Consider the following 24,978-nt stretch of genomic DNA (forward strand, 5'->3'; position numbering starts at 1 on the left):
ATACAGTTTTGGTCTCCATACTTAAGAAAAGACATACTTGCTCTCGAGGCAGTACAAAGAAGGTTCACTCGGTTAATCCCGGGAATTAAGGGGTGGACATATGAGGAGAGGTTGAGTAGATTGGGACTCTACTCATTGGAGTTCAGAAGAATGAGAGGCGATCTTATTGAAACATATAAGATTGTGAAGGGGCTTGATCGGGTGGATGCGGTAAGGATGTTCCCAAGGATGGGTGAAACTAGAACTAGAGGGCATAATCTTAGAATAAGGGGCTGCTCTTTCAAAACTGAGATAAGGAGAAACTTCTTCACTCAGAGGGTAGTAGGTCTGTGGAATTTGCTGCCCCAGGAAGCTGTGGAAGCTACATCATTGAATAAATTTAAAACAGAAATAGACAGTTTCCTAGAAGTAAAGGGAATTAGGGGTTATGGGGAGCAGGCAGGAAATTGGACATGAATTTAGATTTGAGGTTAGGATCAGATCAGCCATGATCTTATTGAATGGCGGAGCAGGCTCGAGGGGCCGATTGGCCTACTCCTGCTCCTATTTCTTACGTTCTTATGTTCTTATGATGCAACATAGCAAGACATCCGGGCTCACTGTGAGTCCCTTACCATTTTTAGGGGCTTTAGGAGGCCATGATGCAGTGCCCGTAATGGCCTCTTTAATCTGTTTGATCCTGGAATCCTGTTCCTGTAACTCTATTAAGTTCAGTGGGTTTGGTGTCGGGATAACGGAGGTCATCGGGACATAATCGGGGAGGTTTGGGCTCCAACTTTCATCAGTCTGCAAGAAAGTGCGAGTGAGTTTGTCTGCTACTCCATTTTTGTCTGCCCAGGGCGTGTTTTTAGAGTGTGCCTCTATCTTTACTGTAGCAAATGAAAGCGCGGGCCCCTTGGCCATCACCAAGATATCTTGCAATAGGTTACCGGTGGCCGAGGTGAAAGCTCGCTTTTCCCAAATGGGCAAATAGTTAGGGATCTCTGGCCTAAGTCCAACTAGAGAACATATGCCACGGCTGCCAATTCTGCTTGTTGGGCTGAGCGGCCTTCTGTAAGGATTACTGCTTTTTCTAACCTGGGTTCCGGGATGTGAACATCGAAGCCAGCTACCGGGCCTTTAAGGGTTAAGACGCTGGAGCCATCTACAAACGCCTGCATGGAGTCTGGCAGTGGGTGAGTACCAAAGGAGCCCTCCCCAGGCTCTGGGATATTAATCATATATTCATGGGGTGTTCCCAGGATTAACAATCCTTGTGCCAAATACAAGGGTGTGGAAATATGTCGGACCTCCAACTTGCGATCTTGGAGACCCAACATCCACCGTGCGATGCAATTACTAGCTACAGTCCCATCTCTCAATTTGCCTGCAGTCGAGCAACCTGCACCTTACGTGGGTTTAATTTTAATCCACTCTGAGTTATTATTTCTAATAGCTCTTGCAGCAGTTCCACAGGGTCCTGTAAGGTTTCGGTATGGATTAGAAGGTCATCTACATACTGGACTAGGACGCGTGTTCGTGAGAAGTTTATCAATTGATCTGCAAAATTTGATGAACGATCGATGGGGAGTTATGAAGTCCCTGGGGTAAACAGGTCCACGTATATTCCATCAAAATCCATTTGAAACATCCAGCACTGAGAAGACAGCGGATTTCACCGAGGTCTTTATGAGGATTTCGGGGGATGAGGCAATAGTTGGGGCCATGGCCGGGTGTATTTATTAACCTCCCTGTAATCTATGGTCAAACACCATGAACTATCAGGTTTCCTGACTGGCCAGCTTGGGGAATTACAAGTACTGGCCGTTTTGCATAGTTTGCCCTGCTCAACTAGGGAGCACACTATGGTCATCACTGGCCCTTCCGCCTCCCTTGGGAAGTGGTATTGCCTCACTGGCCACAGGGGATCAGGTCCTGATATTTGGACTTCATGATCCACCCTGCTGTCCTCGTTCTTCTGTGTAGCCCAACAACATGCATTCCGCAGTTTGGTCTCAAATTCCACCCACTCATTTCGTAAAAGGCACCCCACGGAACACTTGTTTTGTCCCCACAGACCATATCTTCCCCTCATGTTTGATAAGTATTCTCCCTTGTTTTGCGCCTTTTTCCACTTGTCACATCAGCGGTTAACCATATCCACCTTAATGTCATGGCTACCTAGCCAGTCCACTCCCAATATACCATCCTCTGACTCTCTCTGCGTTCTAGTGTGCACTACTTTATGATGTGTTGTCGTATTTCCTACGGTTAGGCCTGTTTCCACTATTTCCCTTTTTTCTCCACCTCCTCCAAATCCGCCTAATTCTATAAATCCCTTAAAACCAAACTGTTATGGAATGTCTCTCCACAGACAAGTGTGAGATGCTCCGGTGTCGACTAATAATACTCTGGGATGGCCTCCTACCCATGCATCTACATGGGGTCTACTGTGGGAGTCCATATGTAATCGACTAATGGATCCCTCTACCGGCGAGGCTGAGGATTGTCAACTTGTATGCTGGCCATGATCATTGAACAGCTGGATGCTATCTACCCAGTCCCCTTTTCCAAAATTACCCATATGCCTTTCCAGTTGTTCCACCTTTTTCCTCAAGCGTTCTAACTCTGACTCCCCCTCCTTACTATTTCTGTTTGGGCAAGCTGCGCCCGTCACCTTCTTAGGGAATTGCCGGGAGAAATGACCTGCGTGGCTGCAACACCAACACTCTGGTCCTGACCGGTCTGTGGCTTGGGCCGATGGGGCAGAACGGTACTGGGATCTTCCCCCGTTCCTCCAAGGTGGGGCCGTTGGGCCTCGCTGGGGTTGTACCGCATGTATCTTGGCCACCCTTACCTTAGGGTGTTCCCATTGGTGGTTCATCCACCCCACTACCCATGCCTCATCAAGGGCAGCCACCATGGGATCATAAATGTCATTAATGGTCCCATATTTATCATTTAATGCCCCTAGGAGATACTGGACGCAATGCCTTGTGCCAGAGCAGCCCAAACCATTACTGTCTTTTGCCAGGAAGGTACCTTTATAATGGTTCCAAAACCTGTTTTCAAAAGCCTGTGGGCTTTCATTATTTTCCTGCTTACATTCTAATAACCCTTTTATGGCTGTCCGGTTTGAATCTGTTCCATGCCCCATGGCTTTCCATACCATCCCTCTAGCTTCCTCGCAGGTACCATACCCATTTTTAAGGTCTCCTGGTAGTGCCTTATCTACCTCGGGGTAACATACATGAAATAATAACTTTATCCTTTCCTTGTTATCACATCCGTGTACATTGGAGGCTTGCTCGATCATACTCAGGCTGATACCAGGATCCTCTCGGATCTTTATTATCAGGATGTCATGCCGGCGATCGTATGGAATGGTCGATTCCCCTATGGGCTCCCCTGTCCCACTCAGCTGAAGTGCCTTTATCGGCATCATACTAGCCTTGCGACCTCCGCCAGTTTCTCCCTCGTTCGGTGGCTCCCTCTCTCTTTCTTTCCCCTGCCTGTTCTCATACTCACAGGCTGCCTCAGCCAAATCCTTATAGTGTATCTCCTCCCAGGTTTTTTTTTTTTTATTCGTTCACGGGATGTGGGCGTCGCTGGCAAGGCCGGCATTTATTGCCCATCCCTAATTGCCCTCGAGAAGGTGGTGGTGAGCCGCCTTCTTGAACCGCTGCAGTCCGTGTGGTGACGGTTCTCCCACAGTGCTGTTAGGAAGGGAGTTCCAGGATTTTGACCCAGCGACAATGAAGGAACGGCGATATATTTCCAAGTCGGGATGGTGTGTGACTTGGAGGGGAACGTGCAGGTGGTGTTGTTCCCATGCGCCTGCTGCCCTTGTCCTTCTAGGTGGTAGAGGTCGCGGGTTTGGGAGGTGCTGTCGAAGAAGCCTTGGCGAGTTGCTGCAGTGCATCCTGTGGATGGTGCACACTGCAGCCACAGTGCGCCGGTGGTGAAGGGAGTGAATGTTTAGGGTGGTGGATGGGGTGCCAATCAAGCGGGCTACTTTATCTTGGATGGTGTCAAGCTTCTTGAGTGTTGTTGGAGCTGCACTCATCCAGGCAAGTGGAGAGTATTCCATCATACTCCTGACTTGTGCCTTGTAGATGGTGGAAAGGCTTTGGGGAGTCAGGAGGTGAGTCACTCGCCGCAGAATACCCAGCCTCTGACCTGCTCTCGTAGCCACAGTATTTATATGGCTGGTCCAGTTAAGTTTCTGGTCAATGGTGACCCCCAGGATGTTGATGGTGGGGGATTCGGCGATGGACCCACTCCCACTATTATCAGTACTAGTTTGCATTTTGGTTGCTGCAAACATCATACACTTATGTTGCTCCAAATGCTCTTTTAATTCACTAATCTCTTTTTGACATTGCTTGTGATTGCCCTGTTTGTCAGCCTTACACTGATCTTCTTGATTCTGACTTAGCATCCCTCGCAGCTTAGACCATAACTCCTCCACTTTTACCTCGAGTTTCTCCGCTAGCTCTGGTTTTTCCTCTAGGGCTGCCTGGTACTCTCCCATTTCTCATGTCTTATAGCTACTATCTGTCTTCAACCAGGATACTGATGCCGTCAGAGTTTCGCGACATAATGTTTTGTCGGCTAGTAATTTCTGACTTTTTTTCGCTTCTACTTCATGTTTACTTGATTCTGACTTTAACTTGATTATCTGTAGAGTTTGCCACAGTAAGAGGACAACTTTCCAACTACCATTCTTAAGTTTCCTTTCTAATGCTGTTACACCAAACAACAAGTATTTATATAACAACTTTCTAATACAGTTATATCAAATAAACAAGGATGGTACAACCTGTCCCTAGGAAATTTCAAGCTGATCAGACCTGGTATCATAGGGTGTGTGGACCTCTCCCGTCCTGAGAAACTGCTTCTAACTTTAGTGGGACAGGGTTCCAGTTTATATATCTTTCTGAAGGATAGTTGCTTCTAGTAGCTTAACGACATTAGTTTCATGATGTCATCTGTCCCGAACATCTCTCCCCTCCTCCAGGTTGCCCATTGTTCCAGACACCTTTCTGATATCCATTCTATGGTGTTAACTGTTGTCCATTCTACCCATCTTATGGGGAAGGACATGTCCTTATCTTTCTGTGTATTTGGATTGTTCGTATGCAGATATTTAAGATATCTCATCCTGTGTATGCCAATCACGAAAGCTACCTAATTGTCTGAACAAAGCTCCTGCAATTAACATAACAGCCATGATGTGGAGATGCCGGTGATGGACTGGGGTGGACAAATGTAAGGAATCTTACAACACCAGGTTATAGTCCAACAATTTTATTTTAAAATCACAAGCTTTCGGAGACTATCTCCTTCGTCAGGTGAGTAGTGACCTCACCTGATGAAGGAGATAGTCTCCGAAAGCTTGTGATTTTAAAATAAAATTGTTGGACTATAACCTGGTGTTTTAAGATTCCTTACATTAACATAACAGGATTAGGTCCAGGTCCTGAGTCTTTGATTATGCCTTGGGACGTTTTGTTATCTGCTTCTGACAATTTGGTCTTCAATGCGTCTGTTCACATTTTATTGTCTTTGCAATATCCTCAATCACTTTGCTTGATGTCAGGCATATCATTTCCTGTGGGATGCTGGTTCCCTTTGTATTCGTTTAGACGCAAGGCTTCGCTTTTTAGCCCCACACCTAAAGCTTTGCAGGATGGGATACATGGCTATGACTTGATCTAGAAATCATATTTCTTAGACACAACAATAATTAGATGGTAGTTGTTTTTTGTCCAAATTGAATAAGATGCTGGCTTACAATTTCATCAAAATGAGTTACACCACTGCTGCCTACCTGGAGAAGTCCTCATTTGACCTGTGCTGCCTGTATATTCTTTGGAGTGGGGAATAATACCCAGTGGGCTATATCCTCCTTGAATGCTGCATGACTCTACTTAGTTCTATCCTGAGCTGCTCCTTCTCCTCCTCCATGTTACTGGCATGGAGTGGAATGCCCACAACAAAAGCCATATCTGCTCCTGAGATGCCCTAACTAAAGGTGATTGGAGGGGTGGAGGGTCAGAAAACCTTCCAATGGGCTGACCCGAGAAGAGGAATGAAGTGCAGTTCTTTTTAGAGAAAAATGAGGGGAGAAAGAGGTTCAAAAGCCTTTTCCAAACTGCAGAGATCACTATATAAAGTTCCCAGTCTCTTCAAACTCACAAACTCCTCATCTCTGCCTTGATCAGGTGATCCTGGCAGCTGCTGCACCTCATAAATCTCGGTTGACATCATCCAGAGTGCAATAGCAACATTAAACCAAGAAATTCGAAGCTGCAACCCTATTTGTTCTAATTCTGACAGCTGCAGATAAGGTCAGAGGCAACTTGGTAGGCTGATTGTGGGATGGCTCGTGAGAGGAAACTTGGGAAAAGTGTTTTAAATGCGCTCAACTGGCAGGAACGGCTTTCACCCAAAATTTCCTGCGCCAGTCATGCAGGGTAGGTATGCCGAAATCTGTGAGGAAATTCAAGTCTGCTGTGCTAAAAACAGTTAGCTTTCTTGTAAACATGACTTTTTTGTGTCATCTTTTATTCTTGGCTTGGAGTTTAAAAATGATCAACAATCGGAACACTGACATTTATGTAATCACCACAAGTAATTGATGAAATGGGCTTGTTCCAACAAAACTATTTGTAAATTAATGAGACTATAATATGGAAGTTACACTACTCTTATGGATGCTTTCTAAAGTTCAAAGAGATTCTCAATTATCATTTGGCTGCACTAGGGCCCGGTTTAAACAAGGCCAAAAAGATTACTTTTAGTGACAATATTTAATTGCAGTTTACTTGATGATTATACAAGTGTTGCTCAGAGAGATCCTGCGATACAGATACATTTTTTTTCAGCATAATTATTGATTTAACAAACATTAGTTTTGTTTTTTGGTTCTAATAGGACAATTTTCTTCTTGAAATTATGTGATTTGATAATTGTTAATTAATACCAATTAGCCAATGCAGAACAAAAAATTGTAGCAGAAGTGTTTTAGAATCAAGTCATCACGAAAAAGAATGGCAAAATAATTGCACTTGTTAGAGCTGTTTAACATCTGACTTTTGGTAAGCCGAACTGCAAATATGGATGCATTTTAACAAAGTGATGAAACTAATGTTTTGAAATATTTCATTTGCTCTTTTTAAATTGGAATTTATTGTACAGTATTAAATTCATGATGCATCAAATTTCAGTGTTATGAACATGTAATTAGCATATGCTTATTGTAATAAGCATTATTAATTTGTATTGCTGAGAATATGCCTCAAGTGAATTTTGACATTTACCCAAAATGAACACTAAATTCTGCTTGGTCGTTATTGAAAAGACAGAGGAAAAAAAATTCTTTTGGGGAAGGAGAATTTTGTCTTCACCAAAGTGCTGGTGAAATAAACATTTTTTCACCTTTCGAATCAAGAACTCCTAAGGTTCAATATTCAGAATAAAGTTTGCTTTATGTTGATCCAATAATGAATCTTAATTTCAGCCTCAAAAGACCAGTCCCAGCTGTACCAGTATGAAATTTCTATTTCCCAGATTAACCACCCTGTGGCTTCTCTAAGTGAAACTGTTATTTATTGCCAAGTAATGCTGAATTAGTTTTCTGTTGTGGACTTGTGCCCATTAAGAACTGGGAGTTGTCCAAATTTATTTCACATAGGACTTTTATAGCAAACATAGAGGGGAGAACTTCATCTCATCAGTCTGAGCTGGATTTGGCATCAGATATAAAAGGACAGTGTGGTAATCCACTACATCTTCCAGTCTCCACAGAGATCGTTTATAACATATATCAAAAGGTAAATCGTTTAGTTTATATGTTGTACATCATGCAGACAGATTACATCCTTGCTTTTCAAGAAAATAGTACCAACTTCAAAGATATTAAATTTATGAATTGTGCACAATTCTAACAAAAAAGAAGCACTCTGATAGATATATTAGTAATTAAGGAAACAATGTTACTGCTTGGGCTTTTTCATCCAAAACTGAAAGCACTTTCACCAATTCTTCTATGAGTCGAACTATGGTCTTGTGCGTGTCATGCATGGATCAGTATGCCCAGATATAACAATTAACCCTTAGCCGTACAATATTGTTAATTGGAGATCGAGTGGGATGTCCATCACATTCTTCTGTTTCTGACAGACCAATGCCTATGGTCTAAAACTACTTGATCAGATTTAGTATTAAAGTACCCTTTTTAGAAGTGCCTAGGAAATTGCTGTTCCTCAGGTACAGTGAAGAACAAAAAGGGATGGTGAGCCACTTGCACTATAGTGTCCTGGGATTTCTCAGGATTTTTCTGCATTAGAAAGTGCAGGCCCAGTACATGCATTTTAATGAGGCGGGACGGGGTGCTTCTGACTTCCAACTTAGTTTCCTTAACGTCTATCAACTGTACCCTCCAGCAGAGGGCCACCTGAAGAAACCTAGTGCAATGGCATGTCACAGGTCCCCCATGACAGGAGGGTCTGTCGAAGTCATGGAGGAAGGCTGTAAGGATGAGTAACCTGACAAGAATATTTATCAAGGGCACAAAACAAATCTTTAACCCATCACCTTAACTCATCAGTTAAGCAAACTCTGGCACATGTGTCAACCTACCATTAATTATACATAAAAAACAATAATGGAGTAAATATAAAATAACACTAAGGCCATCCACTAGAATAAGTAAGATAACCAATATAGTTCTCTATTGGAAATGCATATGAATTAATCAAGTCACATCTGATCTGTAATCAGAAATATATTAGTAAAATCACAGAAAAATTACTTACCAACTAGCAATTAGGTTATTAATCAAAGGTAAGTTTCAATATGGATCAACATTCTATTCTAAGAATGGTCTTCTTTTAACATTGCTTCCAGGGTGGTCGTGGGTGGACCATACAATGGCTGCTTGTCATGCTAGCATTACAGCTGGTAAGATTTTCCAGGGACTTTAGTCCTGGCAGCCAGAGTTCCCTCTTTGAAACAGGTGGAAGCCTTATGAATAAATTCAAATTAGAGTAATTATGTCGGTGTCATTTTCCAACCTCACCGCCTGATGACTGCCACTTCTTGCTCCTGCCCACTAACCATGGGTGGTACAAGTCCTCAGGTGGCCATTTCAAATGCTATTTAAAGGGATCCTCAGCTCCTCTCAGATAAAGCTCAATAGAGCTTTCGGAGATATTCTTTGACCTTAAAGGATTTGAAAGTGATGACAGTTGTAACTGTTGGTTCTGAACTGTTAAGAGGCTTGTGGCATTGTATTTGATACTTGACGGGGGTGCCGCTTCTAGGAATTCCACTCTAGGAGGAGGAAGAGAAGGAAGGAGCAAACAGAGCTACAGCTGAAGGGAGAGCATATAGAAGACGTGCTCAGAAGAATCCTTAACCTCCCGCCAGAGTTTACTGGCCCAGAACAAGACACCTGCAATTCTCTGAGGAGCAGTGAATAAGAAAGCTTCAGTTCTCTAGGGAGGCTGTAACAGAGCTGTGCCACATCCTTAAAGAAGAGCTGCAGTCAACTGCCACCGCTAGCACATCACTGTCTTTTGGTGTCAAAATTGCTGCAGCCCTGAACTTCTTTTCCTCCAGATCATTTGCAGGTGGCACAGGCGATAACAGCAATATCTGTCAGTCTGCAGTCTATGCTTGCATTAAACAAATGACTGATGCCTTGTTTGTTAAAGCAAACACATGGACCATCTCTTTGCCCATGGACATCCAGAAGTTGCAGGATAAGGCTCTGGGCTTCTTGCAGAGTGTAGGATTCCTCTAAGTCCAAGGCATCATTGACACTGTGGCCAACTTCACACAAAGTGACTGGCTTCATGAATCCCAAGAGTTTCTACTCCATTAATGTGATAACCATCAGTGCAACATACTGTTCTGCGCTCATTTTCCTGGCAGCTGCCATGATGATTTTATATTGTGTTAATCGTCCACTCCCCCACTGCTTGCCCCTGCGCAGCAAGTTAAATGCGGGTTGCTTGAAGAGAAGGGCTATCCCCTGCATACTTGGCTTATGACTCCTCTTAGGAACTCATGTTCGGCTGCAGAGCTCTGCTACCATCAGATCCATGGGGCAACTAGAAACCTTATCAAACAGAACACTGGAGTCCTTAAACAAGTCCTGGAGTCCTGGACAGGTCTGGTGGCTTCCTCCAAAACATCCCACAAAGAGTGTCCCATATGATAGTGATTTGCTGTATGCTGTATAACTTTGTTTTGGACAATCAGCATAATGAGGAAGAGGACACTGATGACATAGGTATATGGCAAAGATTGGGGAGGAGTCTGACAGTTACCTGCAGCCAGAGCTGTTCAGCATCAGCTCATTGAAGAGAATTTTAGTTGCATATACTGTGCTCTCCTGCATTAACAATCATGTCCAACATATCTCCCAGTCATTCCACCTGAAAGTAAACAGCATCGGCGCAAAGATAAAAATTGATATTCATGTCAATTATTATTGCAGAATCACCAGTTACCACAGAAACACTCTCTGCACACAAAGGTTTCAAACAACATTTTTACTGGCTTACAGAAATGCCTGCATACTATTTGTCACCCGTTGTGGGACCCCCAGTTTCAGTCTTAAAGAAAGCACAAAAGAAAGAACTTGAATTTATATAGCATCTTTTATAACCTCAGGACAGCCCAGGGTGCTTTATAGCCAAACAAAGTAATATATTGAAGTGTAGTCACTGTTTTAAAGTAAGGGAACACTCTCTTAAGTGTTCGTTTACCTACGCTAGTGCTTCTATTAGGTGATCCCCTAATGGTTGGGAAGTGGAAGATGGCTGTGGCTTATTCAAGGACTCATGAGATGCTCATGGTTGGTGACCTCTAGGAGTTTAGGCCTGAGAGGACCCTGCTGCAGACAACTCAGCATCTGCCAGGGCAGTCTAACCCAGTTGTTTTTCTGGCACCAGGATGGGCATTGGTTCGGGGGTTGCAACAATCCAGTAGAGTTGTCACCATGAGAGATGGCATCATATTCCATTCCCATTGCATAACTGTCCCTGCTACCAAGTTGCAGCTCAGCATATCTACTGATCTAAGAATCTAGGGCCCTGGTATTTATGGGGAGGTGAGGAAGGAGCGGGGGTGCATGTCAGCAGTCAGGAAATCTGGAAATACCTGGATGGCGGAGGTCCTGCCAAATTTAGTGGCAGGACCTCATTAGAATTTTTTTTACTCCATTTCACGCAAGGCAGCAGGCCGGATTGAGAGGCTGGCCATCTGCCGGGTGGGAAAGCCTGTAGTACAAGACAGCTGTTGGGGACTGCTGAGGACGGTCCCCAGCAATCGAGAAGATCAGGCCGAGGTCAGTGTGGAGGGGGGGGGAGCTTGAAGCACGGCAGCAAGAAGAGAGGGAGGGACACAGAGAGGTCGTGGGGAAGAGGTAGAGATCACGGAGGGGAGAGATAGAGATCTCAGAGGCGGAAAGATCGTGGGCGGGGTGGGGGGGGGCGTCGGCAGATCGCAGAGGGTTGGGAGGTCAGCCCAGCGCAGGGAGGGAGGCAGATTGCGGCAAAAGATGTACTTGAGGGGTGGGGTAAGCACTCCTGCTCCTCCTGGCCCACAAGCAGTGCTGGAATCGCAATTACCTGCTGGATCTGGCAGTTCCCTCCTCCCTTTAGCTGCTGGGGTTCCCGAGCCCTAGGAAACCAGGCACGTAGCCATTAAATTCAAATGGCTGCCACAATCTGAGGAAGATTTGAAGATTAAAATCACTGACCTGCCTCTCCAGAGCAGGTTACTCGGACCACCATGGTAAAACTGGAAGTAGGCACGTTCGCGTTGGGTTGGGGTCGGGTTTCACATTTTTAACAATTTATTCCCCCCCCCACCGACCCTGTCCCACCCGGGGGAGTTTAAAATCCCCCCCCCCCAGGAGATCAGTGATTCAATTGAAGCCCCTTTCCAGTCAGTCTCCCAGCCTGTGCAAGGTGGAGGAGGTGGTTGAGGCCAGAGTCTGTATGAGTACCCCTGAGAGATACTATTACTGGTGTCACTCCTCCAAAGTCCTTGGAGCCCTGCTGGAGCTCATGTTGTCTACAGATATCTTCCTGCAGCTCCACAACGTTCCTTCTCTCTTTTGTCAACAAAACAAGCGCCATTTAGAATCTGCGGGTGTGGCCAATTTGCTGCCTCCCAAGTGATACATTTTGGAAGGAAGAATGAGGAGAGGCAATATAAACTAAATGGTACAATTTTAAAAGTGGTGCAGCAAAGAGAGACCTGGGGATTTATGTACACAAATCTTTGAAGGTGGCTGGATAAGTTGATAAGGCTGTTAAAAATGCATATGGGATCCTTGGCTTCATAAATAGAGGCATAGAACACAAAAACAAAGAAGTTATGCTAAACCTTTATAAATCACTGGTTAGGCCTCAGCTGGAGCATTGCGTCCAATTCTGGGCACCACACTTTGGCAAGGATGTCAAGGCCTTGGAGAGGATGCAGAGGAGATTTACCAGAATGGCATCGGGAATGAGGGACTTCAGTTTTATGGAAAGACTAGAGAAGCTGGGGTTGTTCTTTTTAGAGCAGAGACATTTAGGGGAGATTTAATAGAGGTGTTCAAAATTATGAGGGTGGGTTTTGATAGACTAAATAGGGAGAAACTGTTTCTACTGGCAGGAGGGTTAGTAACCAAAGGATACAGATTTAAGATAATTGGCAAAAGAAACAGAGGCGAGATGAGGAGAATTTTTTTTACGCAGCGATTTGTTATGATCTGGAATGCGCTGTCTGAAAGGATGGTGGAAGTAGATTCAATAGTAACTTTCAAAAGAGAATTGGATAAATACTTGATGGGGAAAAATTTTCAGTGCTATGGAGAAAGAGCAGGGGAGTGGAACTAATTGGATATCTCTTTAAAAAAGCCGGCACAAGCACGATGGGCCAAATAGCCTCCTTCTGTGCTGTATCATTCTATGATTCTATAATTGGTGAGCTGCCTAAGTGGAGTGTGTTTCATGTTGGTAGCTCACCACCAAGAGTCTAATGAAGTGTGACCTGGAAACTGTGATGGGTCTCCCACTGACTCCTCTGGGTGGTTGTTGCCCTTGCCTTACCCAACTCCTGCCTGTTTCCCATTCGGAAACCAAAATCACCCATCATAAAACATACTTCAGATTGAATTCTCAAAGATTTATTTCAGGCAAGTCTCGCAGTTAACACACCTGAGATTAGTAGCAGCATCTCTGGTTTCTTTGTTGGCAGAAAACAAAATAAAGATTGATTATTATTGAGAACATATTCTTTTCCCTGGAGAAGGTTGAAGATGATCTCAGCTTGATATAAGCCCTACTGGAAGGCAAGTTTTAGTTATCGTTCCTTTTGATTGGCCTTTTTATGCGTCATATTTGTTTATTTATGTTTATGAAAGAATGTATACGTCAGTAAATTTAACAGTCGGGCATGGTATTTTATGGCAGGAACATAAAAGCACGGGCCTGGAAATTCTTTGAGGGTTTTCTGATTTCACCTGGAGAAACAGTGTAAATGGCTGAAAACGGCCATTCACACTGTTTCCCTGGGCGTTCCACAGATCTCCCATCAAAGTTAACGTGCAAGTTCAAGAGAACTCCCATAGAATTTTAGGACCACAATTTGGCTGATGATGTGGAAAGAAGATGAGGAGGTTATTTATGGTGCAGAAGGGACTATAGATGAGACAGGAGAAGAGGCTGACAGGCAGGTCTGTGGTGGGGAGCATGGCAGCTGATGATCTGAAAGGGACTAAGAGCACTTTAGGTCCCATACTCCCTAGGCCTCCTCACCCACAAGGCTGATAGATTATGTTTCCCCCCAACATTCCCAGATCCCTGTAATCCCCAAATACTGTCAGACTCTTGCCCCTCAATGCTCCCATGCCCTCTCTCCAGTCCCACTGGGCCCAAGGTCCCCCCCTCCATCCAAACCCAGGAACTTCCTGGATACAAGGACCATCTCTTCATTCTTCCAAACCACTAGACTGCATTCCCAGTACCCCCTGATCTCAGGACCAATTTCAATGCTCCCAGACCTAGGAGGTCTCCTCCCCATTGCTTCCAGATCCTAGATCTCTCTCCCAGAGATCCCAAATCCAAGATCTACACTAGTGTTCCCAGACCTCTCTCTGAAGTGTCCCAGGACCCCTGTAATCCCCCCTCCCTTCCAGTACTCTCTGACCCTGGGACCCTCCAAAATACTGCAGGAGCTGGGCCTCTCTCCCTATGCTCCCAGGTCCAGGGCAGCTTCCAATCAAACAAAACTATTTTGCATAACACCCCTGTTCTTATAAAATCTCCAACTCACTGTAAGCAATACAATAGGAGATATATATATATATATTGAAAAAGCTTACAGTATGAACTGAAGCAAATCAATGTTTCATTGCTCCTGAGATCTACAAATCCTATACCATGGGCTAGGACATAAAGTGCATTTTCAGATCTATTCCAGCATGGATAAGGACAGAGATTTTAAAGATTAAAAACTGTCTCTTGTGATAAAAACTGGAGTGATTTATTAAAGGAAAATCTTGTTTAATGGATTTAAAAATGTCCGTAGTTTCACACTGCCATTAACAAAGGACGTGATAAATATTTTAGGTCTGAGATAGGAGATAGATGCTGTCAACACAAAGTTTTGCCCTCTCCAATTTTCTGCACCTCAACCATTGTTAGAGTGTGTGTCTCACCTAAGTTACATGACTGACTGATAAAGGTAATTTCCAAACTATATATTATTAATTCATGTCATTTACCACTTCAGCTAAGGACATTTAATAGAGCCCCCTTAAAGCTGTATGATCTCCTCATTTTTTGTTCAAATGATTACAATTAACTTTTATTCTGAAAAATCTAGAATATTCAGAATAATTTTAAAATGTATTGTGATTCTATAGTTTTTATCTACTAATCTGAAGGTCCTACCTGGTCCACATTATTCCTTTAATGACAATTTTTATGTCTTGAGTGTCCTTAAATTGAGTGAATCACATTCGATGCACACAATCCTACTTCTCTTATTTTATGGAGAGACGGGGGTAAATTTTAATGGGGAGTCGGGAGAGAGCAGGGGGATTTCCCAAAGGGAACCTGGAAGAATGGGTTTCCCGGATGTCCTTACGATTTTGACGTAAGGACATCTTTCAATTTTTTCTCTGTAGGTTTCCCGCCTAACAGCCAGCCAGATTGACAGGCTGGCTGTCAGTTGGATGGGAGAGTAACCAGGGGGCGGATGCCAGCAGGTAAGTCTTAGATCGGGAGGCGGTTGACAGTCATTGGGGGGAGGGGGGGCGGCGGTCATCGGGGGAGGGGGATATTAGGGGGGAGTCATCAGGGCCGGCAGTCATTGGAGTGGTCGGGGTCGGGGGCCATCAGTGGGGAGTCTTTGGAGCCAGGGGTCACTGGGGAAGTCATCGGGAGGGGGTCAATCAACAGGGCTCAGTCATGGGGGGCCGGAGATTGGAGGTTCAGAGATCGTGGGGGGGGGTCGGAGATCATGGAGGGATCGGAGATCATGGGGTGCGTCAGAGATCATGGGATGGGTCGGAGATCTTGGGGGAGTTCAGAGAACGTGGGGATGGGTCGGAGATCATGGCGGGATCGGAGATCATGGGGTGCGTCAGAGATCATGGGATGGGTCGGAGATCTTGGGGAGGCGTCAGAGATCGTGGGATGGGTTGGAGATCGTGGGGGGGTGTTGGAGATCGTGGGCCTGTTGCGCGGGGGGGGGTCGGTCTATCGCGGGGGTCCGATTGTGGCAGGTACGCTTGTTCGGCCTGGAGGAAACACTCCTGCTCCTCCTGGCCCACAAGCAATGCAGTAAAGGCACTTACCTCCTCTTACGTGGTGTGAAGCAGAAGGCCCGGGATTCCCAGCCCCCACAAGTTAAAAATAAAAAAACATTTAAAATGGAGACCCGCAGCCTCTTTAAAAGGTTTTACTGACGGACCCGCCTCCTGAGAGCGGGTTGGTCGCCTGCCCCTCGACCCGCCTCCGTTAAAACCGAAAGTGGGTGGGTTGGGGTCAGGTTTTACTTTTTTTACAATTTTTACCTTCCCACCCATCCCCAACCTACCCATTCATGGGGTTAAAATTTACCCCATGGTATCTCAATCTGGTGGTAGATTTGAGCCCAAAATTTTAAATCAGAAAGCCTGCGCAATAATAAGGTAGTGATACTTTCTTGGAGGTGGCATCCTTTCGGTAAGATTGAGCCCCTGTTTGCCCGTTCTAGTGCTGCAGCTTGATGTTGTGTGCATGAAAGATCTCCTAGCACTATTCAAAGAAGTGCAGGGAGTTTTTCGATGTTCCAGCTAACATTCCTCCCTCAACCAACATTATCAGGAACAGAATAACTTTCATCACATTGTGATATTTGCTCCATTGATGGTACTTTAGTGAATACTTGCCTACTTCCCATATTGAATTCAGCATATAAATGGCACATTTAGGGGTCAACTCTATGATGGCCAAGCGGGTGCGTTCGTGGCGGGGGGTTCCTAAAATTGGGGAATCCTGGAGCGGATCCAGAGCCCGGCTCCAACCCACCCACTTCCGGGTTCCCCAATGACGCAAATTGGTGCGCAGGCAGCCCCGGCATGCGGAACTCCCACCGGTAATTAAAGCCGGCGGAATGACAATTTAGATAATTAGGGGGGGTACTTGAGGTCGTTGACAGACCTCATTGGGAATGCATGCCCTGTGGCTGCAGCACAGGTAGTGGTAGGTTGGGTGAAGCTGACCGTGAAAGAGATGCATGAGAGGGTGAGTATGAGACAGAGCCATGTGACTGCATGAGGATTGAGTTGAGTGGTAGTGGTGGGGAGGTGAGGAAGTGCAGGTAAGATGAGGATGAGGGTTCAGTGGGTGTGAGGAGTGATGTGATAGAGTAGTGTTGGCAGTGCAGAAGGAGATGTGGGGTGGGGGCGGTGATGTAGCAGACGGAGTGTAGGGGAATGAGTAAGAGTACTCACTTTGGCTGACCTGGTTAGGTCATTGAAGTGCCTCCTGCACTGTATGCAGGTGCGTGATATGTTGATGGTGCTGGTGATCTCCTCTGCCACCTCGAGCCAGGCCTTCTTGGTGGCAGAGGCAGATCCATTTCCTCCCATCCACCGGGGGAAGATCTCCCTCCTCCTCCTCCTCCTCCTCCTCACCCCATCCAGTAGGATCTGGAGTGAGGCATCATTAAACCTGGGAACAGCCTTCCCCCGGGCTGCTCTATGCTGTAATATTGCCTATTTTCTGCAGCATCAGTCAGTGGAGGACTGCCCCTTTAAATAGGGCTCCTCCAGCTGACAGCCTATGATGTGGGTGCGCCCACTGCACAGCTTTCCAGCGCGAAACCCGGAAGCCAAGGTAAGTGGCTTCAATTTACTTACGATCGTGTGCCAAACCCACCGATTTCACTGGGCGCGACCCCCCACTGCCAACCCGCCTCCCTCCCTTTGTCTCTGATTGGATGCAGTGCATAATCATGAAGTAATGCCTGTATTGGGCCTGTTTGTGGGATCTTGCTGTATGTGTAATTGATATTAAATTTGCCTAAATAACATTCATTGCACTTCAAGGTAACTCATTGTTTATGAAGACCTTTGAGGCATTTCTGAGTCCACAATTTGGTGATGTTGCCTGTCTTTCAGATCTGGACCATTTATATCTTGCTTTGGATTCGGACACTAGTGGCAACATTTGAAAAGCTGGGCATGGCTTCAATCATATAAAAGAAAGAAAGACTTGCACCTATAGAGCACCTTACACAACCAATGAAGTAATGTAGTGATGGTGGTACATTAATTTTAATGTGCTGCCATAGATTTTGGCTTGATTTAGCGATGAGCTGTAACTCCAAAAGAGGAAGGGTATATTTTAACTTGATTGCAATGGAAAGGAAAATCAGGTAGGATGTATAATGGTCAGCCAATCCACTACTACCAGTTCTCCACTTGACGGTAAAAGTTTAATCTACCACTACATCTCATGACTTTTCAGAATTTACAAAGTGCCTAAAATTAACTAGATCCATGCCTCTTGTAATGGGCTAAACTGATTGTTTTTAGTTGACCAATGTAAAAGATTCAATACTGCCTAGATGTGCTTTAAAGCCTAGACTGCCATTTATCAGAAGAAAGAAAGTTTGTGTAAAGTTATTTCTGGTAAGGATATCACTCTTAATATGTTTTAATAAATCATTATGGAGATAGGTTATCAATGTCTGGATGTTAGGACCCTAATTTTAAAAAGTGCTATTCACCTTCTTTTCTAGCTAAATTGCACAATTACCCAATTTCCATTTTTTTTTTGCATTATTCCCATGGCACAATATTCAGTGTGACTAAGCAGGTCCAATGCAGGAATTACATTATGATTATGCAATCAGAGGCAAAATGTGCCATTTATATGCTGAATTCATAATGGCAAGTAGACAAGTATCCATTAAAGTACAATCAATGAAGGAACATCACAATTCTGCTACATAATATCTGTTCCCTGTCTAGTTACAAAGATTTATCTCCCCCTCCCCAATCAATTGGTGCAACTATACCTGTGATTAGATATAATCTGATAGGAATATACTACACTGTGTCTGTGTTCAATGACCAGAGTTCTTCTTAGTATCTTCTTCTTTACTTTGTTTTGCATAATGGGATCTATATATAGACTGTTCTTCCTTCAAATGAATAATAGGCCGATCAAAATATTCAGTGAAATGAGTTTATTAATGGTGTGGTACTCCATAATTAGGCCAATCTCGAGCTTTACTTCAAACAAATGGGCAAGATGGTATGTATTATGTAGAATTGGGTAGCTTTTTATGGTAATGCTTTGTATTAAATGTCTGCTTATACTGTCATCTGTCAGTATGTTGCTATGTTTATTCATGCTTTTAATAGGTATATTTTTTTCAAATCAAACTAAGATTAGGAATTAGATTGTGAGTAGAGGCAAGCTCATTTCACTTAGGATTCTAATAACAGTCAGAAAGGAGAGGTTCATTGTCTTATCAGTTTTAATCCAAAGATGAAAAGACAGTAACAACTGTGCAATCCAGATCCAAGCCTAAAGCTATAGTAACATTGTTTAAAATTATTTGTTTAAGTAGAGTTGATTTTTATTACGATATTTTACATTTCAATTAATAGAAATGATGTGGTAAATTTAATACTTTGATGTTAATGAGAATTTGATCTTCTTAGGATTGATTTGAAGTGTTCTAATACTCTAATACTCATACAAAACTTGATTCACTGCATTTCATTTGTTCATAGCTCAAAAGGTTCCTTTGTATAAACAATATATCATCTATTCAAACTGAAATAAGTAAACTCAGACTATGAAAGATATTGCTCTTGAGGCACTTTTTTTGGGGTAGCACTATATTTTGTGTTATCTTTACTATACCCAGGATAACATCACTTCAGCTACAGTTTTCTCAAACACTGTGAGTCGCTCCACATTACAATGAATTTGATCATCATTAGACCAAACAAATTGTCAACAAACATCTGAAACTGCAAGCTCACTGTGTGGAGAAAGATGGAATTGAAGCACACCCTATCATATCCTATCACACTGTCACATAGTGCATTGAAACACCAATCACCCTTTATTTTCCTCATAATACATTTGGATGATTTGTTTTGATTTGATTTACCATCTATGGCTTTTTGAAATGGTGGTCAGTACTGGTTTCTGCTTTCCCCAAATACACAATTTTAGTTTTTTTTTGTTTTAAAGTTTTTATTTACTCTTAAATAAAAGCCACACATATTTAGTTTTGCCTCCTATGTTAGTAGGTCACCTTCCTCTGCTAAGTGTTAAGCAGAAGGGTAGTATCTCTGACTGGGGGCATGCCGCCTCACTTGGATGATCCTCAATCTTTGGCCCTCTCTGCTTACAGACTACCACATTGTATCCCTGGTGATAGAGAGATACCCATCTCCTCAGTGCATGAGGAATGCTGTGACAAATCAGACGGACTGGGCAGATATGCAAACTTCTCCTACTAAGAAGGCATAGTAGCAAGGCTATGTGGGAAGCCCAGATCTTCGGAAGGGTGCATCAGATAGTGCAGACAATCCACTGCAGCCCTCCCCATCTCCAGGCGTCTTGACTTTGTCTTGCCACTGGATTCAGATGTGGGGGGCAGACAGAGTGTGGCAAACTCTGCGCAACTTTCACTCACTTAAATTAATCTCACGGGCAAGTGCCATTCATCTCATATGCAAACAAACAAACTGCCTCTGCTGCTGAAAATGCCATCTGTTGTCAGGTGCCAGGAGGTGTCTACTAATGATCAGCAATGACACACCCATTGGTTTTACCTCCCTCCTACAGATGAATGTCACAGTTTTCTCCATGCCTCTATACCCATCGCAAACAGCTAAAATTTAAACCTATATCCTCCGACTTTATAGTATTCTATGTTCATGCTGCAAGATATATTCTCATCATCCTAATTATTGATTTGAAATTTTAGAATAAATCCATAAAGTTTTTTCAACTGCTTGTTGCAATATTTAAGTTTTAATATTAAATTTGTTAATTCACTGTATACTATTTGAAAACATCCACATGATGAGGACTATCAAAATGGTTTTGCATTACTTTTGAATGTTTGCATTGAAAATACTCCCTGTTTGAAAATCTGACCTTGGGGGACTCCTACTCTCAAAGCTTTTGCAGATTTTTTCACAAAAAGTATTTTTCTGTAAATTGCTCACTTCACAGAAAAGTTCGACTATGTAGGAAAAAACTGTGAAAAGAAAAATGTTTACACCTCAACAAAAGCTGTTTGAAAGCAGCCTACGTATTTCTATTCTGCATCTAATGCAAACATTTTACGAAAGATTACATTTTAACTTCCAGAAGAAAATTCTACACATTTATTTACAGCTCTGTGAGGTGTTTAAAAGACTATTGATGTGCTTTTCATATTAATCATAGTTTGTGTCATATTATTCTATAAATGTTGTAAAATGGCTCCATTCTTTGCTGTCTTCAGAAATGCATAAAACATATTCCCTTTTCCTTGTCTTTGTTTGAGTTTGTAACCAACTATACACTAACCCTATGCTATAAAGTCACCAATAAACTATGCCCCTGGAACAAAGAGCCATTCATCAGGATTGTTAGAATGAGCAGAAGTGTCAGGACTATTGAGCCAGATATGGCGAGCGTCAGCCTTGAATAACACAAGTAGCTTCAGCAAACAGCAAGAGTGAACTTGGCGATGTGGAAAGAACATTAAAATAATGTAGCTGTGTTGCATTCCCACTCCCTTTTATCCTTTTTGGAATAAGCTAGATCAAAAAGACAATGGGACAGAATTCCATCTTCACTGCCTGGGCCATAATCTGGCAGGGCACTTCATCCTGCTGTTATAAAATCTGCCTGGTTTTTATTCTATTGATTTCAAATAAAATAAAAATCAAGCAGGTCCTGCAATGGGTTGGCAATGCGCTCTGCTAGATCACTGCCCGGGCGGTAAGTTGCTTACTGTCAAAACGCCCAAATTATTTTTGGCTGGGGAAATTAATTTGTTTCTTATCAACAGCAGTGATTTCAGTGCTGCGAAATGGAACATCTAGGGGTAGGTCTTGACTTTGTGCGATATTGTATAATGGGTGATAGCGAGTTAACAGCCCTTTTTACATCTCTCCCGATTTTTATTCTCATTGGCTTCAATGGACTTCAAAATCAGGAGCGATGTAAAATGGGCTGCCGACTCACTATCATTCGTTTTATACGATCGCACAAAGTCAAGATCTACCCCATTATCAGCATTGAGAGCATGCATAAGTTAAATATTACATGAGCCACTTGCAGAGTAAAGCTTCCTCGGCTTTATTGAAACAAAGTGAGTTATTTCCGATTTCAGAAGACAACCTTCCATTACGTTGTGTGACATTTTTGATTCTCACTCCAGTCATAATGGCAAATTTAATACTGATTAGTGCCAAATTTCAGGCAGTTTTATGCTATGGACTCACACCCACCAGGAATTGGTTTGATATTGTCGAAACATTTTATAAACAGGATGCTTTCATCCTTCAGAGAGGGGACTTTAAATCACATAATTTAATTAAGTAAATAAGTAAAACAAGGTTCAATAGAGATGGCAGTGCAGGTGGTGTGCCATAACGGCAGCATGTGAGAGTTTGTGGAGAGCAGCGTGATCCCAGGCAACCACATCTGTGGTAAGTGTCTGCAACTCAAGGAACTTCAGCTCAGAGTTGTTGGACTGGAGTTCGAGTTGCAGACATTGTCATGCATCTGGGAGGGGGAGAGTTACCTGGACACTTTGAACCAGGAGGCAGTTACACCCCTTAGGTTAGGTAGCAGTTTAGATTTGGTTAGTGGTCAGGGACAGGAGTATGTGACTGTGAGTCAGGCAGGTAACGGGACCGCAGATGCAGTGGTGGAGGAGCCTCAGCCTTTGCCCTTGTCCAACAGGCACTAGGTATTTGCTACTTGTATGGATGAGAACAAAGACTGCAGGGAGGATGAGGCACTGGCACCAGTACTGCAGAAAGAGGGAGCTGTTCCGTTGGGACGAGCTCCACTTAAACGGGGCTGGGACCAGTGTCCTGGCAAATCAAATAACTAGGGTGGTAAATAGGGCTTTAAACTAGTAAGCGGGGAGGGGGGGGTGGCACGGGGTTCAGGTAAGGGTACATTTTTAAGTCTAAAGAGAAAAATCAATTTGGGTAAAAACAAGCAGAGTGTGTCAGGAAGGGATGAAGAGTTTAACGAAAGTAATAAGGCATTAGGAATAAGGTCACATCAGGGAAAAATTGTAAAAAGTTAAAATTAAAGGTGCTATATCTGAATGCTTGAAGCATTCACAACAAGATGAAAGAATTAATGGCAGAAATAGAGATAAATGGGTTTGATCTAGTAGCCATTACTGAGATGTGGTTGCAGGGTGACCAAGGTTGGGAACTAAATGTTCCAGGGTACTTGACTTTTCGAAAAGACAAACAAAATGGAAAAGGAGGGGAATAGGCCTGATAATAAATAATGAGATAAAAGCAGTAGTGAGAAAGGGTCTTAGTTTAGAAAATCAGGATGTAGAATCAGTATGGGTGGAGCTTAGAAGTAACAAGGGGCAGAAAACACTGGTGGGAGCATTTTATAGGCCCCCTAACAGTAGTTACAGTGTTGGACAGAGTATGAATCAGGAAATTAGAGGAGCATGTAATAGGGGTAAAACCATAGTCGTGGGGGATTTTAATCTTCACACAGACTGGGCAAACCAAATTGGCAAAAGTAGTTTGGAGGACGAGTTCATGGAATGCGTTTGAGACAGTTTTCTAGAACAATATGTCGAAGAACTAAATAAGGAACAGACTATTTTAGATCTACTATTGTGTAATGAGACAGGATTAATTAGTAATCTTATCGGTAAGGATCCTCTGGGGCAGCGTGATCATAATATGATAGAATATCATATTGAGTTTGAGAGTGATGCAGTTATGTCCGAAATTAGGGTCTTAAATTTAAACAAAGCCAATTATGTAGGTATGAGGGGCAAGTTGGCTAAGGTAGACCGGGAAATTAGATTAAAAGCTACGACAGTAGATAAGCAATTGCGAACATTTAAAGGGGTACGGTAGTATAGTGGTTATGTTACTGGACTGATAATCCAGAGGCCTGGACTAATAATCTGGAATCATGAGTTCAAATCTCGCCATGGCAGCTGGGGAATTTAAATTCAATTAATTAAATAAAATCTGGAATAAAAATAACTAGTATCAGTAATGGTGGCCATGAAACTACCGGATTGTCGTAAAAACCCATCTGGTTCACTAATGCCGTTTAGGAAAGGAAACCTGCCATCCTTACCCAGTCCAGCCTATATGTGACTCCAGACCTACAGCAATGTGGTTGATTCTTAATCGCCCTCTGAAATGGCCTAACAAGCCACTCAGTTGTACAATCTTGCTACAGAAAGTCACAATAAGAATAAAACCGGACGGACCATTAGGCACCGGACACGACAAAGGCAAAACAAACCCAATCGACCCTGCAAAGTCCTCCTCACCAACATCTGGGGACTTGTGCCAAAATTGGGAGAGCTGTCCCACAGACTAGTCAAGCAACAGCCTGACATAGCCATGCTGTCAGAATCATACCTTTCAGCCAACGTCCCAGACTCTTCCATCACCATCCTTGGGTATGTCATGTCCCACCGGCAGGACAGACCCACCAGAGGTGGCGGTACAGTGATATACATTCAGGAGGGAGTGGCCCTGGGAGTCCTGAACATTGACTCCGGACCCCATGAAATCTCATGACATCAGGTTAAAATGGGCAAGGAAACCTCCTGCTGATTACCACCTACCACCCTCCCTCAGCTGATAAATCAGTCCTCCTCCATGTTGAGCACCACTTGGAGGAAGCACTGAGGGTAGCAAGGGCACAGAATGTAGTCTGGGTGGGGGGCATCACCAAGAGTGGCTCGGCAGCACCACTACTGACCGAGCTGGCCGAGCCCTGAAGGACATACCTGCTAGACTGGGCCTGCGGCAGGTGGTGAGTGAACCAACATGAGGGAAAAACCTACTTGACCTCGTCCTCACCAATCTACCTGTCGCAGATGCATCGGTCCATGACAGCAATGGTAGAAGTGACCACCACACTGTCCTTGTGGAGATGAAGTTGCGTCTTCGCATTGAGGACACCATCCAACGTGTTGTGAGGCACTACCACCGTGCTAAATGGGATAGATTCAGAACAGATCTAGCAGCTCAAAACTGGGCAACCATGAGACGCTGTGGGTCATCAGCAGCAGCAGAACTGTATTCCAGCACAATCTGTAACCTCATGGCCTGGCATATTCTTCATTCTACCATTACCAGCAAGCCAGGGGAACAACCGTGGTTCAATGAGGAGTGTAGAAGAGCATGCCAGGAGCCGCACCAGGCGTACTGAAAATGAGGTGCCAACTTGGTGAAGC

Source organism: Heptranchias perlo, chromosome 6 (genome assembly GCF_035084215.1).
Source record: "Heptranchias perlo isolate sHepPer1 chromosome 6, sHepPer1.hap1, whole genome shotgun sequence".
Taxonomy (NCBI): Eukaryota; Metazoa; Chordata; class Chondrichthyes; order Hexanchiformes; family Hexanchidae; genus Heptranchias; species Heptranchias perlo.